Consider the following 24,993-nt stretch of genomic DNA (forward strand, 5'->3'; position numbering starts at 1 on the left):
ATGGTTAAGGATTTTCTATAACTTTTAGAAGCTTTTTAATATTCCAAAAGTATTTCTTCATTTGTTGTGTGTTCTTCTAGTGTAATCAACTCTAGCTATAATTGTTTAAGGTATGTTAGAATCATCCTATTAATTCATGAACGAACATTTAATTCTTTAAAAGTCAATCCAGAATGCGTGACAACCAATTTTAAATCAAAGTTATCAAAATATAATTACATAAAAATATTTTTTTTGGTTTATTGTCTTCAAATTTAAGATTTGAGATAAAAACTTGTTACTGGTAAGAGGCAGGGATTTTAAGGGATAAGACAATCGAGTATAGATCCAAAAAATACCTAAAGTTTTTGGGCCAAAAATAAGGAAATGTGGTTTAAAACTTTGGGTACCAGCGTAATTTACATACTTTTCTCTCCCTCCCTGGATAAGGGCAAAGACGATTTGAACAAATGGTAGCGTAGCGTTTTGAAAAAAAATAGATTAATATAAGAATATTCACAAGGTCTCGTAAACGGCTAAACCGGAAAATTTTCAGTAAAAGAAACATTAAATTTCTTGAGATGGAAGCGACATACATAAAATATATTATGTTGTGGGCTATGGGAGAGTTCAAAGGAAAATATTAAATTTTAAATAGATTAACTTTCATTTAAACATATATATACAGACAGACAGACAAGCATGAGTGAATTATAGAGTAGCTTTATATCAAAAAGGAAACGTTGGATATAGATCTACTACTCTAATTTTCAGCACACAATAAAGTGATTAAAAGAACTGTGCTTTATATTTTAATGCTAGGTAAAATTTATATTTTTTTTACTTTTTCTCTTGGAAAAAAATATGACTTATCTATCCATTTTCTCTTTCCTCTAACATATCTTTTTTATTAATTTGGTTATACTTTTATTATACGTACTTATATAACCCTTTTCTTCTGCTAGCACCTCTCCTGCACTTGGAGAATATAAGAAGGTTTGAGGTATCCTATATACCTTCCTTGGACCTATTAGAAGCTGCACTTTGAAGGAGAACCATTTTGGTCCAGGGAAAAGCGAGCTCTGAAGCTTCACACTCACAGACAGACATACCTTTACTTTAATATTAGGATTTACTTTTGCAACACATCCATGATATTTTATCTAGGTGGGGGTATATACATCCTCATACCCCCTCTTGTACAACACTGTAATTGTGTCTGTCTTTTCCCTTTCTTTCTTTCTTTTTTTCTGTCTGATTAGTTTTTCTTTTTACCTTCTGCATTTTAATATAACTTTTTTTTATCCATTTCAATACTTTTATATTATATTATTTTCTCAACTGTACTGTCCTTTTGGATGAGTTGGTGTTTATATTATCATAAAAAGCAAATCAAGTTAAATTGATCTTATAAGATATACCACCATCGATTTTAAATTTAGATATTTTATGTCGGGGACATTGAAAACTATTCTCAAGAATAAAAAGGACAACCCCGTCTTACCTTTAAGGTTCCAAATGAGGACGGGGGCCGGGGGGGGGGGGGTGGGGTGTTATCCGCTTTTATCATGGCAATCCACCCGTCCAAGAATTTTTTTTCCGGGAGTGGAGGGTGGGGGGGGGGGGACTGTTTATTAAAGCCAACCTCATGTGCACGTTTTTAACAAAAATATTGCTCGGCTGCTATTTAACATAAAAAGCTATTTTCTTAGTGTAGATTTTCCTTAAATACAACATAGTAAATTATGTTTAGGATGCTCATTTTTAAGGAAAATCTACACAAAGAAAATAGCTTTTTATGTTAAATAGCAGCCGAGCAATATTTTTGTTAAAAACGTGCAGTCTGTAGGTCTGTCAGTCAGTCATGGTCATGATAAAAAGGCTTATTTATATAAAAGGTTTCTCGAGTGTCATACTGCCTATGTATGACAGATTGACACTGAACATCTGCTCTATAACTGACTTTGTCCGTTTGTCCAACCTTAAGTTTTCATTTTTGTTTTATATATAATCCTTCCCTCTTCTTCTCTCTCTTTCCTTTAGACAAAACCTAAAATTTTGGTTAAATCTAAAATAAAGAATTTCTTTTTAAGGCTTTTGTTAATGCTATTAAAAATCATATGGTTTTATATCTATCTAATATCTATCGTATTAGTGACTGTCTATCTATTTTTACTTAAATGTATTATTTTACTAGTCTGCACTAACTATAATTGGCAAAGATATTACCTATAATTTTATCATTAATGTGAAGAAGAAGATAACATTGCAATGAGTGGCGTGTACAGTGATTCACCAGGGCGATGTTAAACTATTAGGGGGTGACATGTACGTTCTGCCGTTTGGCAGCCTTTAAAGCTTGTAGATTTTTTGTAAATAATCGTCATCAGGAACTGCACTTGATCCATCTGTTTATTATCTGCCTTTCTCTATATTTATCTACATCATACATATTCAATATTAAAGCACAGACACATTAGCAGAACCATAATTAAATTTAACATAAATAAACATCATATTAAACAACCTTTTATAAACTTTATTGTACTTTTTTTACATGTAGTTTAGAGGTTTGACTACTCTAAAAGTCTTTAAATGAATAATGATTCTTCTAAAACCATTTTCATGTTCTCTAATAAAGTGAAACTTGTATAGGGCTAAAATAACGATCCCCTCCCCTCCCTCGATACTTTATCCCCACCTCCTTGTATAGGATTAACGAACTGACAGGGGAAATAGCAATTTTCCCCTTTCATAATATCCATGTATTTTCTATATCCATTAATACATTCCATTGAGAATTATTTTAGTAAGTCTCAAATATCATTAAGTCATTATAAATTTTACTTTTTAATTTTGTTAATTGTGGTGATCGTTCTTGTTTATAACGCACAAAAACAAAAATTTAAATAAAACCCCAAACACATTTCCTCTTATAACCCCTACTACATGCAACTTTATAGACAAAAATTAGAGTTACTATGGTAAAAAATGCCATTAATAAGCAATTTTTACATAAACATGATCTTTCATATAACAAAATAAGGCTTTCAGACTATCTATTATATTTGTCTATTGTCATATATTTATGTATACTATTCTGTCTAATATTCACAACTTTTTAAAAAACTTATTTTATATAACTTTAAAATTATTTTAGAATGCTTGACTTTAAGATATTATTTTCAAGCTTTTAATTACAGTTTACCTGGCACCAGAAATTCCTAGGGCGTCCCGTATAATGAAATAAGATTAACCTTATTTCATTAGTATTCATATTTAGGCATTGTACCTGCACACCCAAGGAAAAGTCTATCCTTGTCAGAACCCTCAGTCAAACTTACCTACAAGAAAAACATATCCTGTATTATGCAAACGGCTCAATTGTGATAGTCTTATTTATATACATTTGGTTTAATCTTTATATGTTTTGGCAATTAAGATATTTTTATTCACCTTTCAAAATTAAAGTTTTTTTCTATCTTTTCCAGATATTACTGGAGGGTTAACGTTTATATTGTGATAACCACATCCTTTACAAGTAATCTTTAATACTTCCAGAGAACAATGTTAGGTTGCGGCTGTACAGTCCTTGGTTGATACACAACAATCAACAAGGGTAAGTACAGTTTCTTTCATCCCGTTGTCTTTAAACGACCATAAAATCTATATTCTTGAGGGCTCTTTTAGGTATTTAATTTTTGTGACTATATCTATAAATAGACAAAAGGCAATCCACCTAAAAAAGGGTTAAACGTCAATTTTCTAATTTATTTTGTGTAGTTTATGTTTTTGCACATTTTTTTGTAGGGAACCTACTCTATAATTAATTTTCTCTCCGTCCGTCAGTTCTTGACGCTACGAGGTAATGTGATTGTCTCGACTGATATTGGGGATAGACAATTGTTTTTTAGTGAAGATTCCTATGACATATGCGCATTAAGTCTGACGGTCATGATTACAAAGACATAAACTTTATTTTTAACGGTTTCGTAATTTGAGTTTTGCATCTCTTTTCTCTTCATCTATTAAATATAACAATATCTACTCTTTAACTCACTTTGTTCATTTGTCTATTCAAGATTTTTTTTGCGTCGCTACTTATGAATGTTGTCATCCTTTATTTTCAGACTTGGTTGTAGCAGGTGTAAAGATTACTTTAATGACCACGTTTCACTCATTTTACCAAGAATTATAGGTTATATATTTTACATTTATGAACACAACTGAGGGGAAACAGCTAATTTTTTTACGATAGAGTAAAACTACGCGAGGGATCTTAAAATTGATGATAGATGAAAAATTAGCCCTCATGTCGATTAAAATTATTGTCTAAAAAGTTTGGACACTACCAAACAATATTGAAAAAAGTCCATAAAGATTTGAAGCCAACAAATAATTTTAATAAAATTTTGGATACCAGCATAATTTCTGTCTAATGTCCCCTCCCTTCCCGAACAAAATAGGGATAAAGTTGGGCCGGTAAGCAAGTAATGATCTAAAGTAGATTATACCTCTCATGTTTCTATAAAAAATGTACTTTGATGTATATAATACGAAACCAAAGAACAAATTGTATTTTTTATTTCCTACTTTGTAAGATAACTATTTTGAAAGGTTTGTTAGTTTTAAGCCTAAACACTAAATTTACAAGAGAGAAAGAAACATTTGTACGGCTTGTATGCAAAATAGCGAAGCTTTTTTTTACATTTAGCGTCTGTACGTCAGTCTGTTAGTGCGTCATAGACAGTTATGTATTTATTTTAAGTCACAAGACTAAGAACTAAATTATGTATGTGTATAATTCTTTTAAAACCATATTTGTTAAAGACCAAAGTAGGAAATCGTACTTTCCTTTAATGTGCCTGTCGAACACTGAACCCCCCCCCCCTACTTTAATTTTTAAAATAAATTAAAAATAATAAGGGAGGGATGGAATTTCCCCCCTATACCAATGGTGCACTAACACTGTGGTGGCTACACAAAACTCAATATAATCTAACCTAACCTGATTTTATTTAATAAACAAGCAAATGAAGCCCCTAGCTCCCCATTTTCAATTCAATAAAAAATAAGAAGAATTGGGGGTTCTGTACTCAACATGTTAATTTGAGAGAAATTCAGGAGGAATTCTATAATAAATAAATAGAATCTTATTGAGAAGCATTGTTATTGTTGTTTAAATGTACAAGGTTTCAAAAAGTAAATTTAATATTCTTGTAAAAATCAGCCCAATAACAGAAAAAAAGTGTTTTTAGTTGGAAAAGTAAAATGTTTTAGTTTCTTGACCATTTTAACAGAAAATGGGTCTGTAAACATTGATTTTAGTACTTCTCAGAAAACTAACAACTTTTAAATAAAGCTAAGAAGTAATTTATTCCACATTAGTTTTTTTGTTTTGAAACTTTAGTTACTTTTATTTGGTCTTGATTGGTTGATAAATTCTTTTATTTTACAAGAGTAATTTTGTTAATCATCATTAGAAATGTACATGAATATATTATTCATTGTCTTATCAATTAAGATTCCTAATTTTGATTATTTAATTTTTACACTTTCCGTCAACACATAATAAATTAATGAATAATTAATTACAGGTTATTAGATCCAATGTCTTTGATTTTTCTGGGTTGTAATTTTCTCTACCATCCTCTATTGCAAATTTATTCGTGGAAGGTTGTCTATAATACGATACTATACATGATCATTTTAGTATGGCTGAGTACCGGTTCTAATTCAGCGGATGTCAATCGGTTTTGAAGCCATACTGAAATACTTCTTTCTCGTATTCATTCGAATCCGGTGGATAGGAACCGGTTCTCATCCATACGAAAAAACTATGTCTAGCACCGTATTATAACCAGTTTTCTACGAATATAAAAATGTACAATCATAAGATTAAAACCTGGTTTTAATCTTATAATTGTACATTTTATATCCGCGGAAAGTCGTTTATAATACGATGCGAGAAATAACTATTCTCTAATTTATGCACTGTTGATTTGTAAATCTTAATATATACAATCAAAAAGGTTTGTTCACATTAAATGTAATATAATGGACAACAAACAAAAAATATTTTAAAAATAGATGGTTAATACAAATAGATTCCTACTGCTTATTCCAAGGACGTCCAAGGGGGGGGGGGGGGGGTGGTAAAGGAGTGATTACCCCCCCCCCAAAAAAAAAAAAATCCAAAAACTTGAAGGTGCTGTAGGGTGCCCAAATAAAAAAAGCTTGGACGCCCCTGGCTTATTTATAGTTTTTAATGTTTTATTAATGTGCATTGTGAAACCAGGGATCTTAATTAAGGGATATAACAACGGCCGATAAACGAATGTTCATCCCCAAATTAGTATTAAAGTTAAAATTCAAACAATCCTTGTTTGAACTAACCTATCACTATAGGCGTGACAAATGTAATTAATCCAACGAATAGAGAACGTGTTTACAAAACTTAGTGTACCAAAAACTTCTTTACAGTCTTACCCTTCCGAGAAGAATTCTTTTCCAAATTTTTCGGAGGTAATAATTTTCCTGGGTCCACTTTTCTGGGTTGGCTCTATCAACCTTTTATCTAATATAAAATATCCTGTCAAGAACCTAGAAGAGACTAATTAAATTAATCAAGGAACCCTTGCTAACGAGCAATATAATAATTGGGGGGCTAAAAAAGTTGTCAATTCTACTAAGTGTTGCACCCTAACGACAACTGAAAATCACGTATAGGTTTCATGATTATTTTTCGAATTAATTTTGTTGTTGGCCTTTTTTAGAGAGAGCAGGAAGTAAAAAATTTCAATTAACTTAGATAGAGAGGTAATTCATGGATGGAATAGATAACTGTAAGAAATTTCAAAGAAGAAAAATATATCTCTATTCCTGTATGTTAATTGTCTAAAAGCTAATGTGCTAAAATCCGCAATCAACGGCCAATAAAAAGTAACAAATTGATACCAAACATAAAGTGTCCATGCAACATTACAAACATCTTACCCCAATATACAAAGTAGAAAGATCTTTGTCTGTCTATTTGTTTGAAGTAAAATATATCAGGATCCACAAGAGATGCTTTCAACTAGGCGCTTTCCCTCAAAGTGCCTTACAGAGTACAAAAACCCTAGTCCTTATTTTCAGAGTAACTAATTATAGAAAAGCTTCGCTTTTAAAAATATGGTGGGGGTGGAGGGAAGATTATAGATTTTGGTTTAGGTGTTAATAACTTAAGGTTAGGTAAGGTTATATTGGGTACTGGGTAGCCCCAAAGGTTGATGTGCCCAGGCGAGGTATATGCATAGAAAGAAATGCCCCCTCCACATTATTTTCAATTATTTAAAATGTGAAATATCTCCATTCTGCTTAAAAAAACAAACGTTCATCCCCCATAACGGATAGACAAAGTAAATTATAGAAGCAAGAAATACCTTATCATGAACGAAACCTTTACCTTATAACCGAAGTAACTACCAAAGACAATTTTTTTCCGTTACATTGTTTGTTACATTGAAATAAATGAACATAATCAAAACATTGGTTAAAATTATTGACTTACCTTCAAGCCTTTTTGCATACGGAATTACAATTTTAGTTGGATTTAGGAGCGAAGCTTATCTATAATTAGGGAATATCCGTCCCTCTGCACAATCTTCATATGTTAACATAATATTTTACCCAGGGATAAGACATAGACATTAAATTTATGTACGTGTCCAGTATTAATTCACAAAATCTATAGATAAACATTATTTGTGTAAAAGTTTGTAAACTGCCAGTTTAACTTTAAACTATCTGTTCAAAAACATGAATTTTACAGAGGTAAAATTAGTGAAATATGGTAAAATTAAATAGAAGAAAGAAAATGATAATATTCAGACCCTTATGTATTTTAAGTGAATTTTGGACAAGCCGAAAAATCATAGATTTTGAGGTCTTGATACATACTTTTTGGGCTCAAATGACTTGCATGAGAGCTAGGAATTCGGGTAAGGTGTCTATGGAAGCAGAATTTTATGCTTAAGATAAAACTTGACACAACCTCTATGCTTAATTCAATTTTACTATGTGATTTTTCGGCCTAAGTAAAATTTACTTTAAGAAATAAGGGTCTGAATTTTTTCATTTAGATTTTCTTCTTTTATAGCCTGCTGAATGTCGGAAAATGTTCTTTGATCTAATGGACCTCAACAAGCACCATTATACATGTATATAAAGATCCCACATTCAAAAATTAGGGTTACAACTTCATTACAGGGGGGGCTAGAACCTTTTAAAGACCGGACATTTTTCGTAATGTATACTGTACTAAACAAATCTGTAGAACGTTCATGTATACCCCAATCTTAGAGTAATTGTGTTACTTATAATGTAAAACTATTTGTTGTCCTCTACTTTGCATTTAGTTATACATATTTTATAATGTAGTTAAAAGGGTAAATATAACCTTCAAAATAAATTACTCAATGTTTGCCCTTTCAATTACTTTAAAACTCAAACTACAGACATAAGATATAAAAATCACCTTTAATACAGTATGACACGAATAAAAGTCCCTTTAAGGGTCCAAAGTCCTTGCCTCGTTTCATCAAAAGTAGCATATGTCTTTGTTCTCTATACAATTTTACACCAGAATCAGATAAAAATTTCAACCTTAAATAGATTATCTTCAATTACCCCATGATACTCTAACGTCAGGTCCAACAAAGATAAAGATAACTAAATTAGATTAAGAATAAAACGGAAAAAGGGCAGGTAAACAGCTTTTTAAGACATACAGACATTTATAATTTTAGAGTTTCTTTGGTTAATAAGTGGGAAATTTTTATATAAAATTTTCTATTTAGTAAAAGAATAAAATTACGATAAAAATGCAAGGACTATGAAAAATGTAGGATATAGAATTATTGAGTCCAGTAAGCATTTATAATTTGTTTTTACAGTGGCTGACAATATATAAAAAAAAAACTATAATATTTTGGTGATAAATTAGGTTTTAAGTTGATTTTGTAAATTATTTTAAATCAGGGAGGGAGAGGACATGGTGTTTTATTGATATACTAACAATTTTTTATGAACACGATCTCTTACTTTCGTTACTTGAAAAACCTTTATTAAATCTTTACCTGGTACAAACTTATTTCTAGTTGTAACTTTGCTTATTGTAATATAGGGGTTTGTACACCAATTTATCGTCCCTTGACTTATCCCTTAAGATCTCTGATATTTTAATAATATCAAATTAAGGGAGGAATAATAATAATAATAATAATAGGAAGGGGACATTTAGCTCTTTATTACACTAGTCCCTAAAGTGTTACAATGACGTTTTCTTACTTGTTGAATTAAAAAATTTGAGGACCTTTATTGAGTTTTGATTGGTTGAGTCATGAAGTTGAGTGTCCAAACATTTTAACCATTAATTGTAATCTACAAAAGGGGCTATTTTGTGTATAACCTTATAAGATGTACATCAATTTTTCGGACGTTGTCTTATCCTTTAAGATTCCTGATATAATCAAAGAATACCGCCTATACCCACCCTCTAGAATTGTACATTACCCCCCCCCCCCCCCCCGCTTAGAGTTTGTACAATCTAGCATATATCAAATAATAACAAAAAAGCTTACAATTTAAATAAGTCTAATTGCAAATTCTCAACTTAATTGTTAAATTTCTTATTTTAGTCAACAAAAAATAACTCCTTTTAGATCCCATCGTTGTTGGCTTTAGAACCCTTTGAATTTTTTTTTGAATCGTGATTAGGTGGCACAAGTGGTAATATTATTTATCATAATTGCGGGCTTACATCATTTTTTTTGTCTATTGTCTTATCTCCATGTTAATGTTTGAAATTCAATCAATATAAAATTTTTTCGTTGTACTATATGAATTGTGTTTTCTATTTAACCCATATGCGAAAATTCAGAATCGTGCGGCTTAACCTAAAAACACCTATTTCCCCCAGACTTAAAAGGATGGATAAATTGCCGAAAAAACACACTTTGATTGGTTTTGGTATAATTTGTTATCTAACTAATATAGACCCGACTCCTCATATTTCTTTAAAATTCATTTATCTTAGCTTTTATTGAAGATAGACTTCTAAAATTTTGTTAAAAGATTTTTAACACTACTAATCATCATAACTTCCGCTGTTCGTCTTTTATGCACCCTATTTTCTTTCATTTGCTTTGCAGTTCTTGTTTTTACATTCAAGAGCTTCGCTGCTTATGGATGTTGTCATTCTTGTTTCTAAGATAAAGACAAATTGTGAAAATACTTTCGTCTTTGCAATGATTTTATACTTTCCCCTATTGGCCTATCCTTGCATCCCTGGGGTCGCCCATAAAATTCAGTATCGCCATTTCCTCCCCACGTATTTTTATCTATCAATTTTTTTAGTAATGTCCCTTTATCTATAAGCGGAGCTAAAACATACTTTAGAAAAAAATATTTTTTTTTGTTAGGTTAGGTTGCATAGGATTTCCCTGTTAAAAGATGTGACATTGATAAAATTATTAGATTGATATAAAAACAAAACAATTGTTTGACAGGGATGATTTGGCAAGTCCCTCTGGGTGAAAGGTAAGCTGGGTTAGCATAAACATTGATATAAAAAAGTAGGTAGGGGGTGGGGAGGTGGTCCACAAGCCATAAAAGGGATCATATCAGATTTTCTTCTGATTTCGGTTCATTCAAACTATTTTTTTAGTGTGCAATACAAGAACCTGTTTTTCTAAGTAGCAAGGCTTTTTTAGTTTTAGACATAAAAAGTAGCTTAAAACTAGTTTATATTTAAACACAGAACGAACTGAGTTCTTCATTTTAGAGAAGCTTCACATTCTAAGATGGTTTTAGGTTATTTTAAAAAAGAATAAGATTCGGGATAGTTTCAAGCTATTTACTATCCCCTGCCACTAGATCTTAAAATTATGAAATTAAGTTAACGAGAAGCTAAGCTATCTAAAAAACTAATCCATTTCTTTTTTTGTTGAATTTAGGGTGTTAGGGTGTCACTATTTGGAAATTGTCCAAAAAATAAAGAGAAATGCTTTTATGCAAAGTTAGAATTTCTTCAGCATTCAGGGTTACTGAGATAGGAAGATTTAAAATACAAGTTTTATTTATTTGTGGGTTTAAGCTAACATCCTAAAATAGCTTAAAATGCTAATAAATAAATTTAACTGTCTTTGTTTTAAAAAAAAAAACTTTGGGGGATGATATTTGATGTATAAACTAACTGTGTCCACACTTTTCCACTAATATTAATTTTCTACAAAATGGATAATTTTATGTATTTTATATTTGGGGGGCAATAATTTATCGTTCAGTAGTCACCGAAATCTTATGCTTCATACAGAAAGAAAAATATAAAAGCATTCCTTCAAAAACCTTCAAAATTTTCTAGAAGAATTATTCAGGTAGTTTTTGAGATTTTATCATTAATTTTTAAAAGCTAAGATCTACTACTATACCGATTGAGTTCTCCATTTTTGGAAATCTTCATATAGGTCGTTTTATTCATTAAACAGCCTCTTAAATTAAAGTTTTAATTTTTCAATGATATTTTCGACGCGCATTGCGTACGGACATATCCAAGTTATAGAGAAGCTGCTCTAATAATAATTGTTAAGTTTGATCTACATACAAATGATTGATATAAACGTATAAAATAGATGTTTATACAAAACATACAATATTAACACCCTACCAGAGGAACAGACAGCCAGCCATTTATTGCATGGTAATGGATTACCTTCTAAGCTTACCTCATTTCATTCCCCAGACATAGTAGCAGCAGTATGAAAATTTGTTAACCTTACCCCAGCTTTTAATTTTAGTTTTAGAAAGTAAATGTAAAAAAATTGGGGAGGGGGGGCTTAATTTTTATTCAAGTGACGATTTTTTATTGGGAAGGTGGTAATACCCTTCCCCAAACTAGATATAAACCTTTCAGGACCAATAAGAAGCTACATTGTGAAGGAGAACCTTATAGGTTAAGCAGTTAGCGAGATCTTTTGATATACAGAGACAGAAAGACGTCATTTTACTCTTATGTATGGATATAATTAAGATTTCTTTGACATTTATTCTAGTTGAAACACTATAATTAGGTCAATTAAAATAAATATTTGTTCATAAGCTTTAAATTTTGCTATTTTTAAATGTTAGTATGTTAGTTTGCATGAACATATAATTTTAATACATGCAGGGAAGTTATATGAAATGATAAGGTGCACAAATTTTTAGGGTTTATACCCTACATAAATAATTATAGTTTCAAATAAAATGTATATAAATATTAGTGTAATATGCACTATCTATAATACAAAGTAGATTGTCTGTCCGTCCGTCCGTCTTAAGCTTAAGATCTCGGCAACCGATTGGATTCTACTCTTCAGGGAATATACCTACTGGTCCTGTGGTGATTTTAGACAATTTTTTTTTTCTTTTTGATTTTTTTGCGAATTCACCATTTATTCGCGAAAATTGGCGACCCATTTGCAATTTTTTCAGCTGGCCGGGTAGGTAATAGAAGATGTAATGATTCCCATACTCGCATCATTATATTTAGGCACGTACATAAGTTTTTTTTTCAATTACCTCCTGGGGCTCCGCCCCTTAGGCTAGGGACGAAGCTGCTAGTTGTAGGATAAAATAGTAAGATATTTGTCTGTCAGTAAAATAAGGTTAGAGTCAACGGGTTGTTGGAGAAGGGGGGAGAGGGAAGCTTTGTGAAGCAATTGAGGAATGAGGGGATATTTGACTTTAAATTACACTGGTAACCAAAGTTTTATAATCACATTTTCTTATTCGTAGGCTCAAAAACATTTGGTGCTTTTACTAAATTGTGATTGATAGGTTAAAAACATCTAGTGTCAAAACTTTTAAACCAATATTTTTCATCTTCAGATTTTGCTAATCGTAAATGAGTATGAACATAAATTTTTCATCTATTCGTCTAGAGTATACTCAAAAACATCTGAAACATTAGAGTATTCTTATTAAAGAAGCCTCAAAATTCTGCAGAGCAATTTTTACATAGTTTTATTTTTGAGGGCCGGTGTAGGACAAGGCCATCTAAGTTTTTTGGTTTTTTTGGGGGGAGGGAGGTTGGTAAAAATATGCATGGTGGTTAATTCACCTTTTGTGGGATGTGGAGGGGGGGGGGGGAGTGTAAATAAAACATTCAGATCGAAAAATCACAAAACCTCTACTGAGAAAATGTATTGAAATCCTTATCAACTTTTATTATAAGAACCAAGTATCTTTATGTCTTTTCTCTTGTTGCTTAAAAGATCAGAAATCAGGTTAAAATCATTGGGGTAAAAGAATGATCACTGCAAGTCTATATAACATAATACATAATTTAATGAAATGTCCCAAAAGTTTTAAGCAAACAAATAAGAAAGTATGTTTATGGAAATTTTGTGACCTAAGTATAATCTAGTGTCCTTTCTATCCCTAAATATAACACTCATTAGTTTTTTTATGCTTTATCTTGCTATTGCTGCGCTACCTATAAATAAATCTAATTGTTCTTGTTAAAATAAATTTCGTATGTCCTATATACGTGGCTAGAAATGGGCATGATCGAATAATGTATACTAGATTGTCACTCATTTAGGCAAATATTTCAAAAAAATTTAAGCTATATTCTTTTTACACACACACATGCATACAAATGCAAACCAAAACAAAGCTCTTTATAGTGCTTCTTAAATAATGATGTCATACAATACAAAAGAACCAATGATAGGCCAATACACAGACTAAATTACCAATGACAGGCCAGCATACACTTTAATTGACCATTAGTATTCCAGTATAACGTCATTTTTTGTAGAATTATCAAAAGCTTCAACAAAAACACTTTTGGTATTTTAAAATTGATTTGTTAATGAAATTGAGACATGTTTTCTATATATTATACTAACTCCTTGATATTGTCTTGTTGCTTCTTATGAAAATTTTACTAGATTAATATATTGTGGATATTGTACGAACCTTCGAAGGGTATGAAATTTTGATTGAATTGGCACTGTCGAAATTATTTAATCTAGATATATAGTGATATGGAGATAGATTGATAAATAGATGGATGGATAGATGAATTCAATTTTCAATGTCAAAATATCAAATCTATTTATATGTGTGATAATTTTTAGATAGGTGGATAGATAGATTTCCCGTTGTATAAAGTATCAGAATGACTATATGTATTATGTATGTGTGTGTTTATCTGTGTGTGTGTTTATGTCGAAAAGTCTGTCTAACCACTGGACGGATATGGATCTCCTTTACAGTTAATCTTTTTGGGTATTTAAAGTCATTTTGATTTCAAAATTATAAAGACAGAGATTTGGTTAGATTCATAAATGATTTTGATAGATTCACGAATGTATAGATAAATTTATAAATAGACTGATAAATGAATATATAGATAGATTGATAAATGAATATATAGATAGATTCAAAAATCGAATACATAGATAGATCAAAAAATGAGTATATAGATAGATTCAAAAATGTATAGATATATTGATAAATGTATAGATAGATAAATAGATAGATTGATAGATGTATAGATATTATATAGATTTATAAATGGATAGATTGGTAAAGAGAAAAATAGATTATTAAATGAATAGATAAATAAACATGGTCAGTAAGATATATAAGTTTTTAAGTTTTTATAAAGAATTTTAAGGTTAGAGGTAGATTTGAAATCTGCATACGCTGGGGAGTATTGGACCCGTAAACATGCTGTATTTACAGGGTGCGGCACATAAATTGAGACGTTTTTTAAACCGCCATAGCTTCAAAACTACTTGACTAATCAGGACATTTGACCCCACTATAAAAAGCTTAAGTAATGACCTTTTAGCACAAAAAAAATCTTTGGACGAAGATGGACATGTACACCGAGCTGGCCGCGCATATGTACAACAAGGCAGATTCCAAATGCGCCGGTGGTTAAATCTGGATTCTAGACTAAGGTTCACTAAATCTGACTTCAGCTAATCTGTAGGTGAGGTAGAGTTATGCAACTTGCTGGGAATACTGTTAGACACATAAGTAAGACACTAGAAAAGACTAGAGTGCTCTAGCTGAAATGGATTGGCCGTACTACTCCAGCAAAGTGAAACAGGGCAGATTTTGAGATGTAAAAAACGTCAAAAACCGTGAAAATTCGTGAAAATTTCTCGGTTCTTGACTTCAGGGACCCTTATTGGACTTTAAAACTCATTTTAGACTTTGGGTTGCGCTGACAACCCTAGCTGAAACTTCATGCCATTTCTAAAAAGGTAAAGAATGTCGTTCTAGCTTAACTGTGGTCCAAATAAGAGCCTCCGTGTCTAAGGGTAGCTTAAAAGTTGGGCGAATATTTTACGGTTACTCATGTTCCTAAGGAAATGTGGCCTCCCAGCAGCCCGATCTTAATTCAATGGACTTTTTGGCCTAGGGCTACTTTGAAGCATGCACCAATAGACGTGCCCATACCACAAAGACCTCCCTCATTGCCACTATCAAGGAGAACTACGCCATCTTGGACAGGTACATTTTGACTTGGACCTGCAGGCGGTTGAGGAGGCAGGTAGAGGAGGTGATTGAGGTTGGCGGCCATTTTTTAAATAATCTAATAGTCTTATACCTATTCTGCCTCTCAGTTTTTAAAATTCAATAAAATCTTTAAAATTGACGATTTTATGTTCATTTGTTTAAAAATTAGAATTTGTCTTGATTTATGTGCCGCACCCTGTATATAACACTATGTAGTACCATATAACACTATAATTATTACTATTCAGAGTCATTACATTTTATAGTACCTATTCATACCTTCTAGAGTATGGATCAATAATATACAGATTAGTTTATTAATATAGTAATATTTCATACCCTCATACCCTCTGGCATACCAAGCATGCACACCTCTCATTGAAGTGTTATAAGCAATGGCTGGGTTGTTTTAGACAAAGATAAAAAGTTAATTTTTATGGTTAAATTTATAGTTTTGATTTTTATAAGTTTGGTTGACCATGGGTTAATTTTTAAGGATCAGTGTTAAGCCCATTTTTAAGCCCAAACATTTTTAATGTAATTTTTTACTAAATTTACATTTAAATTGAGAATTATTAATCTGCATCGCTATGTTTTTTATTTGAAGCAAGCTACGCTGCTCTATAAACGATTGTATTAAACCCTGAACCACTTCATTATGCAATCTACATTTTCCTGGATATGTTGTCTATGGTAGTCCATAAGTGTACACAGTACATTGTTTCTATTTGTTGAAGCAACAAGTATGATAAAAGAAAAAGATTCTTTTTAAAGTAAAATGCTTATATTTCAATCAAAATCTAAATTTTTTGATTTTTTACTGATCCACTTCATTGTGCAAATCAATGGAAAAACGTTTGTTTTGCACTTTTAAAAATTGATTCTGATAAAATAACAATTTTTAAAGGGATTTATGCTTTAACTATAATGAAAAACAGTTTAAGGTAGATTTTAATGATTTTTTAAAATGAGAAATAATTGAAAAAAAGAAATTCTATCCCTATCACTTTAGAGGACAGCTGCTGACCTCCAGTCTTATGGATGAAGCTAAATACATGTTAAATCATGTTTTCAGGTATTTTTACTTGAGATTGTATACCATTTCCTATGTCTAATGTCCATTTATCATATGCATGAAGGTCAGGAATCTTATTGGCATAGAACCTCATGTTTGTAGTTTAAGGGCAAATATAGGTTCGATTTGATATGAGCTTATATCAAAGGTGCCATTACATACTTTTAGAATATCTATGCCAAATTTAAAAATTCAAAAAAATCCTTAAGTAGATTTTGCAATTTTCTGTTTCAATTGAACATATAATAAATGAGATTGCCGACAAAATCGTTTATTTTAGCCCTTTACAAGACTTTTTTTTGACTATTTTGCTTAAGTTTGATTGAATATTACATTGGCACGCATCTTAAATGATAATTTAAATGATTATTATTTTAGATTATATACTATTTTATTTATTGAAAAAAAAAAAATTTTAAGAGGATAACGCCAGCATTTCATGTTCAATGGAAATTTTGAAAGATTTACAATGCTCATAAAAGAAAAAAACAATATTAAATTACGTCGCCTAGACACAAAATTATAACCTTATCTTTGTCAGAAATTTAGATTGCCAGTTACTGATTACATTTTGACAATAAAAACACAACATTTCATAGTCAAAATCTATAAAAAAAATTCGATTTAAATTGCATTTATGAACAAAAATCTTAGCGGAAAAAAAGGGAAAACTAAAACAAACTCAGCTGTGATTGGTTGCTTAGCTGATTCAGCCTTCTGATTGGCTACAGTAAACTTGGTACAACGCAAGTTAAACTTAATTTTTTAAAATGATTTTGACTATAAAAATGGGTATTTTATTGTAAAAATATAATTAGTTACTGGCAACCTAAATTTATGACAAAAATAAGCTTATAATTTTGTTTCTAGGCAACGTAGTTTAATTTCAAAATTTCTAACATTAGCATTGAGATTCTTTCAAAATTTTCATTGTACTTAAAACGTCATTTTAATGCCTAGAACTTTTGTGTTATAGAAGCTGAAGGCTTCAAATTTGGGGTATTGGGTCTACTTGTGGCAGTCTTTCAGCAGTTAAAGCGTGGTATTTCTTGCAGGCTTCCTTTAATCTAGAATGGTAGGTTAAATAAAAATAAATTTTTTTTAAAAGCCTAAATTAAAATGAGGGTTGTATGACCCCCCCAACCCCTCTTCAAAAAAAATAAAATCACCCTATCCCTATCAGAATCTTGCTAAAACTGGAGAAAAAGAGAAATTAAAAAAACCTAATTTTTTTTTTTTTTTTTTTTTTTTTAAAAAAAACACTTTATTTAACAAATGAAATAATGGTGATATTTTAATTCAATTTTTTAAAATCGGCACTAAGCTCTGCCAATCCTGATACACCCTCAGCAATTTCCATTTTATCCATATCTTTTTGATTTTTCATATTTTTGGGCACAAATTTGGGTTTTTCTTGATTACGATCGTATGGCTTCTGCTTCTGCTTATTGTTTTGATGTGCGTTTGGAACATCAGTCACATTACCATTATTAATAATGGTAATGGACGATTTTGATATGTTGTAATGATTAGTTGACATTGTAATCTCTTAGTGAAGTGAATCAAGCAAATTTAGCTTGGTCAGTTCAGAATCTTGCTAAAACTGGAGAAAAAGAGAAATTAAAAAAACCTAAATTAAATATGGGGGATCTACAACCCTCTACCCTCTTCAAATAGATAAAAATGACCTTATCCCCTCAAAAAATAAATATAAAAAAAATATTGGAACAGTGTGGATTTGAACTTGCACTTGAAAACTTACAAAATTTAAAGTTACTTATTACTTGCATGCTATTACAAAATTTGTCTAATATAGAAAATATTTTAAATTAGTTGAAACATGAAAATATTTTTTTTTTTACTGTATTTTAGGAGGTACATGGTTATTTATTACATAGATCAGGTGCATAGTTATCAATTTTCATTTGGCCAAAGTTATCACAGAGTTTTGGTATCACAGAATTTAGTGTCCGAAATTCTTTTATTTCACAATTTTTATTGCCTGCAGTGGCGCTTGTTTGCTGCAGCCATTATCTCATCCCTCTCCCTAACCTTCCTTTCCCGTGCTGCCCCTTCTCGAACATCCTCAACCCTTCCTTCGTTATCCCCCTCATCCACAACGTCCACCCTCACCTCATTCCATGCAACCGCCCGCCCCATGGCCACCCCCACTATTCTTCCCTGCCTAACCCCTTCATCAAACCCCTTCTCCCTCCGCTTTGCCCTTAGCACTGAAGCCACAGCATACTGCATGCAGGCCTTCAGGGGCATTTATTAGGGCCCTCAGAATTATGTCAAACTGAGGCGCCATGGCCCAAACCTTAAATCCTAGCCCCTCTACTAACTCCAAGGGAATGAAACCACCATTCATTATATATCTAAAATTAGTATATATAGTTATTATTTTTATCTATGGCATGTATAGTTGCATCTACAGAGTTATAGCGAATAGAATTGTATACAATTAAGCAACATTAATTTCATTATATAATTTATTTCACAAATTTTAGTACATCATCATATAGATACAAAGGGGATGGGCTACAATCAGGGATGGAAATTGTCTGAAAAATAACCGTGTTCAGACATCTGTAGCTGTAGCGTAGCGGTATAATATGAGAACAGAGCCAGTGAATATTGTTTGTGAATATTCAGAGGTATTGTGATATTGTGACAGTAAAAATTAGCATTTATATATTTATTTTTACATTTTTATTTATATATACATTTATATGTATTTTCATGTCGCCTAATTCCTGCTTGCCAGCATGGGTGCTATATTTTACTGATTGTTAATCAGTGTCGGATTTGGTGATCAACCTTTACACTTGCCTTAGTGGTGTAGGGGTTAGTGGGCAGGGGTCTGTTGGCTAGATATTGGGTTCAAGTCCCAACAAAGATGAACAAATTTGGATTGACACCTGTAAGGTAAACCATCTTTTGATTTTGGGGGTGTAAGAGGCTACCAATGAGTGATAGTGGAAGAGTGGTTACTCATTGCCAAGGATGTATTAATATTGGCAGTAGCTGATATTAAGTCAGTGCAGGTCCAAGCAGGGGGGGAGAGGGTCCCACCAGGTCTGGTGGCCTGTCCTGGGTGCGGTGGTCAAGAAAGAGGAGAGTCAAAGGGGGACTAAATAAACAAGGTTGAGGATTTTCTCAAAGGTCATACACAAGTTTGAAATAATGCTATGGATGCTGTAGAGCAGAGGATTAGTGAGGAAGAGAGAGAGATGATCCTTTTCCTCCAGGAGATACTTAAATGTTGAGTGATGCTTTAGACAAGGCTGTGACTGGACCATCAATAATAAGAAGCAAAGGATAGAAGTAGAGGACAGAGAAATTAGAAATAAGACAGTTAAGCTACCAGTACCTTAGTTAACACCAAAAGATCATTTAAATATGACACCTGCTTAAAGAAAAATAACAAAGGACTAGTTATTTAAATAATTTTACTTTTGCCTAACAAAAACAAGACTTCCAAATGGATATAGGATTATAATGCTGAATATTAACTGCCTTGTAAATAATAATTCAAGGATTGGTTTACTTGAAGTGTTGAAAAAATTGAGCCAAATGTATGGTGTTTACAGGAGGTTAATATGCCTGAAAATGAGCTGCAAAATTTGATACCTGTCCTAGGTTATCAGTGGTTTTTACTTTCTGTTGAGAGTGGTCATGGGACAGCCATTTTATGGAAAATGTCTGTGGATATCCCTGGAATGAAAGCTGTAGTAATGAATAGAATAATTTCCAGATAGAGTTGAAACTCATTTGAACTACTAAATTTTTGAAATATAATTATTTTTTCATATGAATCTTATTTAACATATTTGATTTGAATGAAATTTTGTAACTTATATTCCTGTTTCTATATATATATCTCAGTTCTTTTTCTTTGATAGTAGCCCCTGTTGTGTTACTTCTAATTTTAAGAAGCTTCCATATAACTTTGGCATGAGAAATTCTCAGAAGCATATTATGCAACTGAAGTAGAGTTCTACACTCTGGCTTTTTCAGCAAATGCTCCAGGGAACTTCCTATGGTCACAATAATATGTGCCCAGCATTTGAACTTTACAGGATCAAGAAAAAATATTAGGTGATTTTTAAATTATACTTTAATATATTTGATTAAATTATACTGAGCTCGATCTTTAAATCGTTTACAGGTGATTTAAACTGGGGCGATTCATTTGGCGCACCATCAAATTATTAATATCAATCTTTAAATCGAATTTGCATGGGCGATTTGAATCAGGCAGTGGCGCGGGCCCGGCGCGGCAATGGCACTCACCGAGTGGCATTGCCGGTTTAAATCGGGGTGAATCATGCACTGAGCCCCAATGAAAGACCCATTGCATATGTAATAAATGGATATTTTTTTAATTACTTTAATATTTTATTGCAAAACTATCGTGAAAACATTTTTATAGTTATTTTTAAAATAAATTATATATTAATGTTTTATATAAAATACCATACTGACACGGTATTTTATATAAAATACCTTACTGGCACTGCTTAGGTAATAAAGTTGTACTGGCGCGGATCGATATTTTAGTGAGTGCGCAAGCGATTTAACAACACCCCGCCAAAAATCTTTTAAAAATCAGGTGCGATGTGGCTTACCACCAGCGCGCCTACGGTTCACCACTGAATCGCCCCGATTCAGCGCGGCATAAAAACGATTTAAAGATCAAGCTCTGTATTACTTTAATTTACATAATACATTATACAATATTGTATTATACAACAACATATTTTATTGTTTTTTTTATTTCATTCCAATATTTAAGTAGAAATTGAATAAAATTTTTGGAATTTATTTTTAACAAAATCAAATATTGTTTTGTTAACTAATTCATTTACTTTCTATAAACTACTAGAATAATTTTTAATACAGTTTGAATTTAAAATGTTTTTTTTTTTTGATTTAACACTGGTATCAATTTAATAAATATGTTTCTTTCATATACATTTTTAAAGTTTCTTTCAATAGATATCATTAAATTTCACTATTGAGCACTTAAGAAATTGATCTCCTTAGTTATTTTGAGTTGATGGACCCGGCATTTCTGTGGCATTAACAACATTCTCGTCATGAATGTTATTGACAGCATGCTCACCATGAGTGTCATTCATAATGTGTTCATCATGAGTGTCATCATTGACAGCATGTACGCCATATACTTGAGTATTTAACAGTCTGTTTAATTCTATCAGACTTTGTGTAGTACGAATATCTTGTGATTCAATTTCAGCTGGAACAAAATATGGATTATAATAAATTGGATTATATTCCAAACTTAACCATCCACTGCTGTATAATAACATTTGGTCATACGTTATATGCCACACCTATGGGCTAGAAGTTCTCGATTGAGAGTCAAAAGGAATTCTATTAAACTCATGGTTAAAGTTTTGGGACAAATCCTGTACAGGTAATTCCTGTACTGTATTGAAATCCAAACTTCCATCTTGCCAACTAGTCATAGAAATTGCTCCTATCGAAGCAGTTTCTTGCATATTTGACCTAGAATTGTTATTCTCATTTGTTTGGGAATTAAAATCCAAACTTCCAACTTCCCAATTATCAATAGAAACTCCTCCTATCGAAGCAGTTTCTTCGATAATTGGCCTAGGTAAACTGTCAGAATTGTTATTCCGATTTGTTTGGGAATTGAAATCTAAACTTCCAACTTGCCAAGTATTGATAGAAACTGCTCCTATCGAAGCAGTTTCTTCCATACTTGGCATAGGCAAATTGTCAGAATTCTTATTCTGATTTGTTTGGGAATTGAAATCCAAACTTCCAACTTCCCAATTATCAATAGAAACTGCTCCTATCCAAGCAGTTTCTTCCATAGTTGAGCTAAGCAAATTGTCAGAATTGTTATTCTGATTATTTTCCAAAGTAACATTGTCATTTTCATAATTTGGATAAGAATGGATGGAACCTGCTCCTATTGAAGCAACTTCTTCCATTCTTGCCATAGTTGTACTATTGTTTTGTTCAGGAGAGGTCCAATGAATGGATGGATTTTCATCTTAAAAAATAAAAGAAAATGAGAAAGTGACTAATGAAATGCACAGCGTAAAATTAAAATGTTAAAAGAGTATTTTCAAAATAGTAAAAAATAATATATGAGAATTTTGTCAATCTAAAGTTGTTTGGTGGCAAAAAATAAGTGCTGGCCATAATAATTTCAAAATCTTTGACCAATCTAAAATCGGTCTAGTGGTTGTTGTGTAAGGTTGACTTAAGGTTGTAGACATTAATAAAACGTAAAATATAATTAAAGTTTAAAGATTACGTATTTGATTAATTCTTGGCTGATTTAGTTGTTCAAGGTGAAGAAATAAATGCTGGCTATAATGAATTTAAATCTGTTGACCAATTTAAAAATGGTTCCAGTGGTTGCCGCGTAATTATATTGTCCCTCCCCCCCCCCCCAATCTGTAAGGATTAAAGATTTTAATTTCTATTGTTTAGAAAAGTTTATTTCCTTGATATTAAAATTTTTTTTATTTAACTCTGTAAACCATAAATATTCATTCGGTTTTTAATATCTTTGTTATTATTCAATCCTTGTATATAAGGATTGCTTTAATCGTTTTCCAGGTCTCATAACTTAGCTGCTAGAACTTTATTTTTTAAAATCGGTTGAGAATTCAGAATTTTAGAAGTTATAATATTAGAATAGTGATTGTTTGATCTTTATCTTTGGCCGATTTAGTTGCAAACATGATAAAAAATGAATAACATACAGCATGACCCTCAAAAAAGTATTTTTAAGCATCTGCAGCCCTTATTTCTCAATGAATTATAAAAAAATGCTTATGTCCTTGTTCTCCATAGTATTCAACATAAGTAGATATAAAAATATTTTTTTTACCTCCATTAACACTGGAGATTTTTAGAGCTAAAGTTTTGAAAAAGTGACTGAGAAAAAGAATTTTTTTTTGTTTCTTTTATTTTTTGGATGGTTATATTATGTTTTTCTGGCAACTGAATAATGATACACAAAGAAAAACAAGTTAACTAATTATTTCTTTTTATTCCACCAAAAATATAAATTTTTAATGGCAAAAAATACTACTGAATAAATTGATTATTTGCAAATTTTAGGTTATTTATTAACCCTTATTTGAGAAAAGGATTAATTATGACAGTTGCTCCGCCTACTTTTCTGACATCTCAATAATTTAATAGGGGGTTAATTAAGCTTTTTAGACAAAAAAATCATTATGTTTTAATTTTATTTTCTTTATAACTTTTTTGTTATTAAAGTTAGGATTGTGAAACAAAAACAATTTTCCTGCTATATTCATAAAGATTTATTTGGTTTTTTAATCTTAAACAATTTTGCCTAATAAGTAAGTTTTTCAAAATATCATTAAACTAAAAAGACTCAAAAAATATGTGTAAAAAAATGCTTTTTACTCAAAAACTAAATTTTTTATTTCATTTTTGTATAAAGTTTCTGCTAGTAACAAAAATAAAAGGATTTCTACCTTAATTTTGCTAAAAAAGTCGTTTTATGTTAAAAGTTACTTTTTCCTCAGTCACTTTTTCAAAACTTTAGCTCTAAAAATCTCCGGTGTTAATGGAGGTAAAAAATTTTTTTTTTATATCTACTTATGTGGAATACTATGGAGAACAAGGACATATGCACTTTTTTATAATTCATTGAGAAATAAGGGCTGCAGATGCTTAAAAATACTTTTTCGAGGGTCATGCTGTAGAAGTAAAGTTTCAAAATACCGTATTCAGCCATTCCTTGGCTGATTTAGTCGTCCAAGGTGGCAAAAAATAAGTGTTCCCCGTAATAAATTCAAATTCGTTGACCAATCTAAAATCGGTCCAGTGGTTGTTGTGTAAGGATGATTTTATGGTTGTAGACATGATAAAAAATGCATAAAATTATAATTAAAGTTTAAAGATTACGTATTAAGCTATTTCTGGCTGATTTAGTTGTTCAAGGTGAAGAAATAATTGCTGGCTGTAATGAATTTAAATCTGTTGACCAATTTAAAATGGGTCCAGTAGTTGTCGCATAACGATGATTTTAAAGTTGTAGACATGATAAATTAACACATAAAATATCAGTAAAGCTTAAAAAAACATATTTGGCTATTCCTTGGTTGATTTAGAGATAAAATTTATAAGTAATAACTTGTGTTATGAGAATGCTCTTCTTGGATAGAATATACCCATTCTAAAAATGCACAAATACGTATAATTTATGAGCCATGTGGTAGAATGTCCCAACTGAATTAAAACTTGACTTGTGAGTAAATCATTAAAGATTAAATTTTTCCACTTTTCTCACATTTATCAATTCAGCTCCTAAACTAAATATAGCACAAAAATCG

At 31.2% G+C, this 24,993-nt stretch overlaps 2 protein-coding genes across 6 annotated transcripts in view; both read right to left on the reverse strand.

Annotated features, from left to right (window-relative positions):
• Positions 1-18,198, reverse strand: part of LOC145319972 (uncharacterized) — a 172,549-nt gene extending 154,351 nt beyond the window's left edge. The window contains exon 1 of the mRNA XM_080162382.1: positions 18,160-18,198. The gene's annotated coding sequence lies outside the window, so the exon portion shown is untranslated. The remainder of the gene's footprint in view (positions 1-18,159) is intronic.
• LOC145319973 (speckle-type POZ protein B-like) overlaps positions 1-18,200 on the reverse strand; it is a 123,629-nt gene extending 105,429 nt beyond the window's left edge. For all 5 annotated transcript variants that reach the window (XR_013880094.1, XR_013880093.1, XR_013880095.1 and 2 more), the window contains exon 1: positions 18,161-18,200. The gene's annotated coding sequence lies outside the window, so the exon portion shown is untranslated. The remainder of the gene's footprint in view (positions 1-18,160) is intronic.
• Positions 18,201-24,993: the final 6,793 nt, after the last annotated feature.

This window comes from Acartia tonsa, chromosome 5, assembly GCF_053477335.1.
Source record: "Acartia tonsa isolate MP-2025a chromosome 5, ASM5347733v1, whole genome shotgun sequence".
In the NCBI taxonomy this organism is placed as follows: Eukaryota; Metazoa; Arthropoda; class Copepoda; order Calanoida; family Acartiidae; genus Acartia; species Acartia tonsa.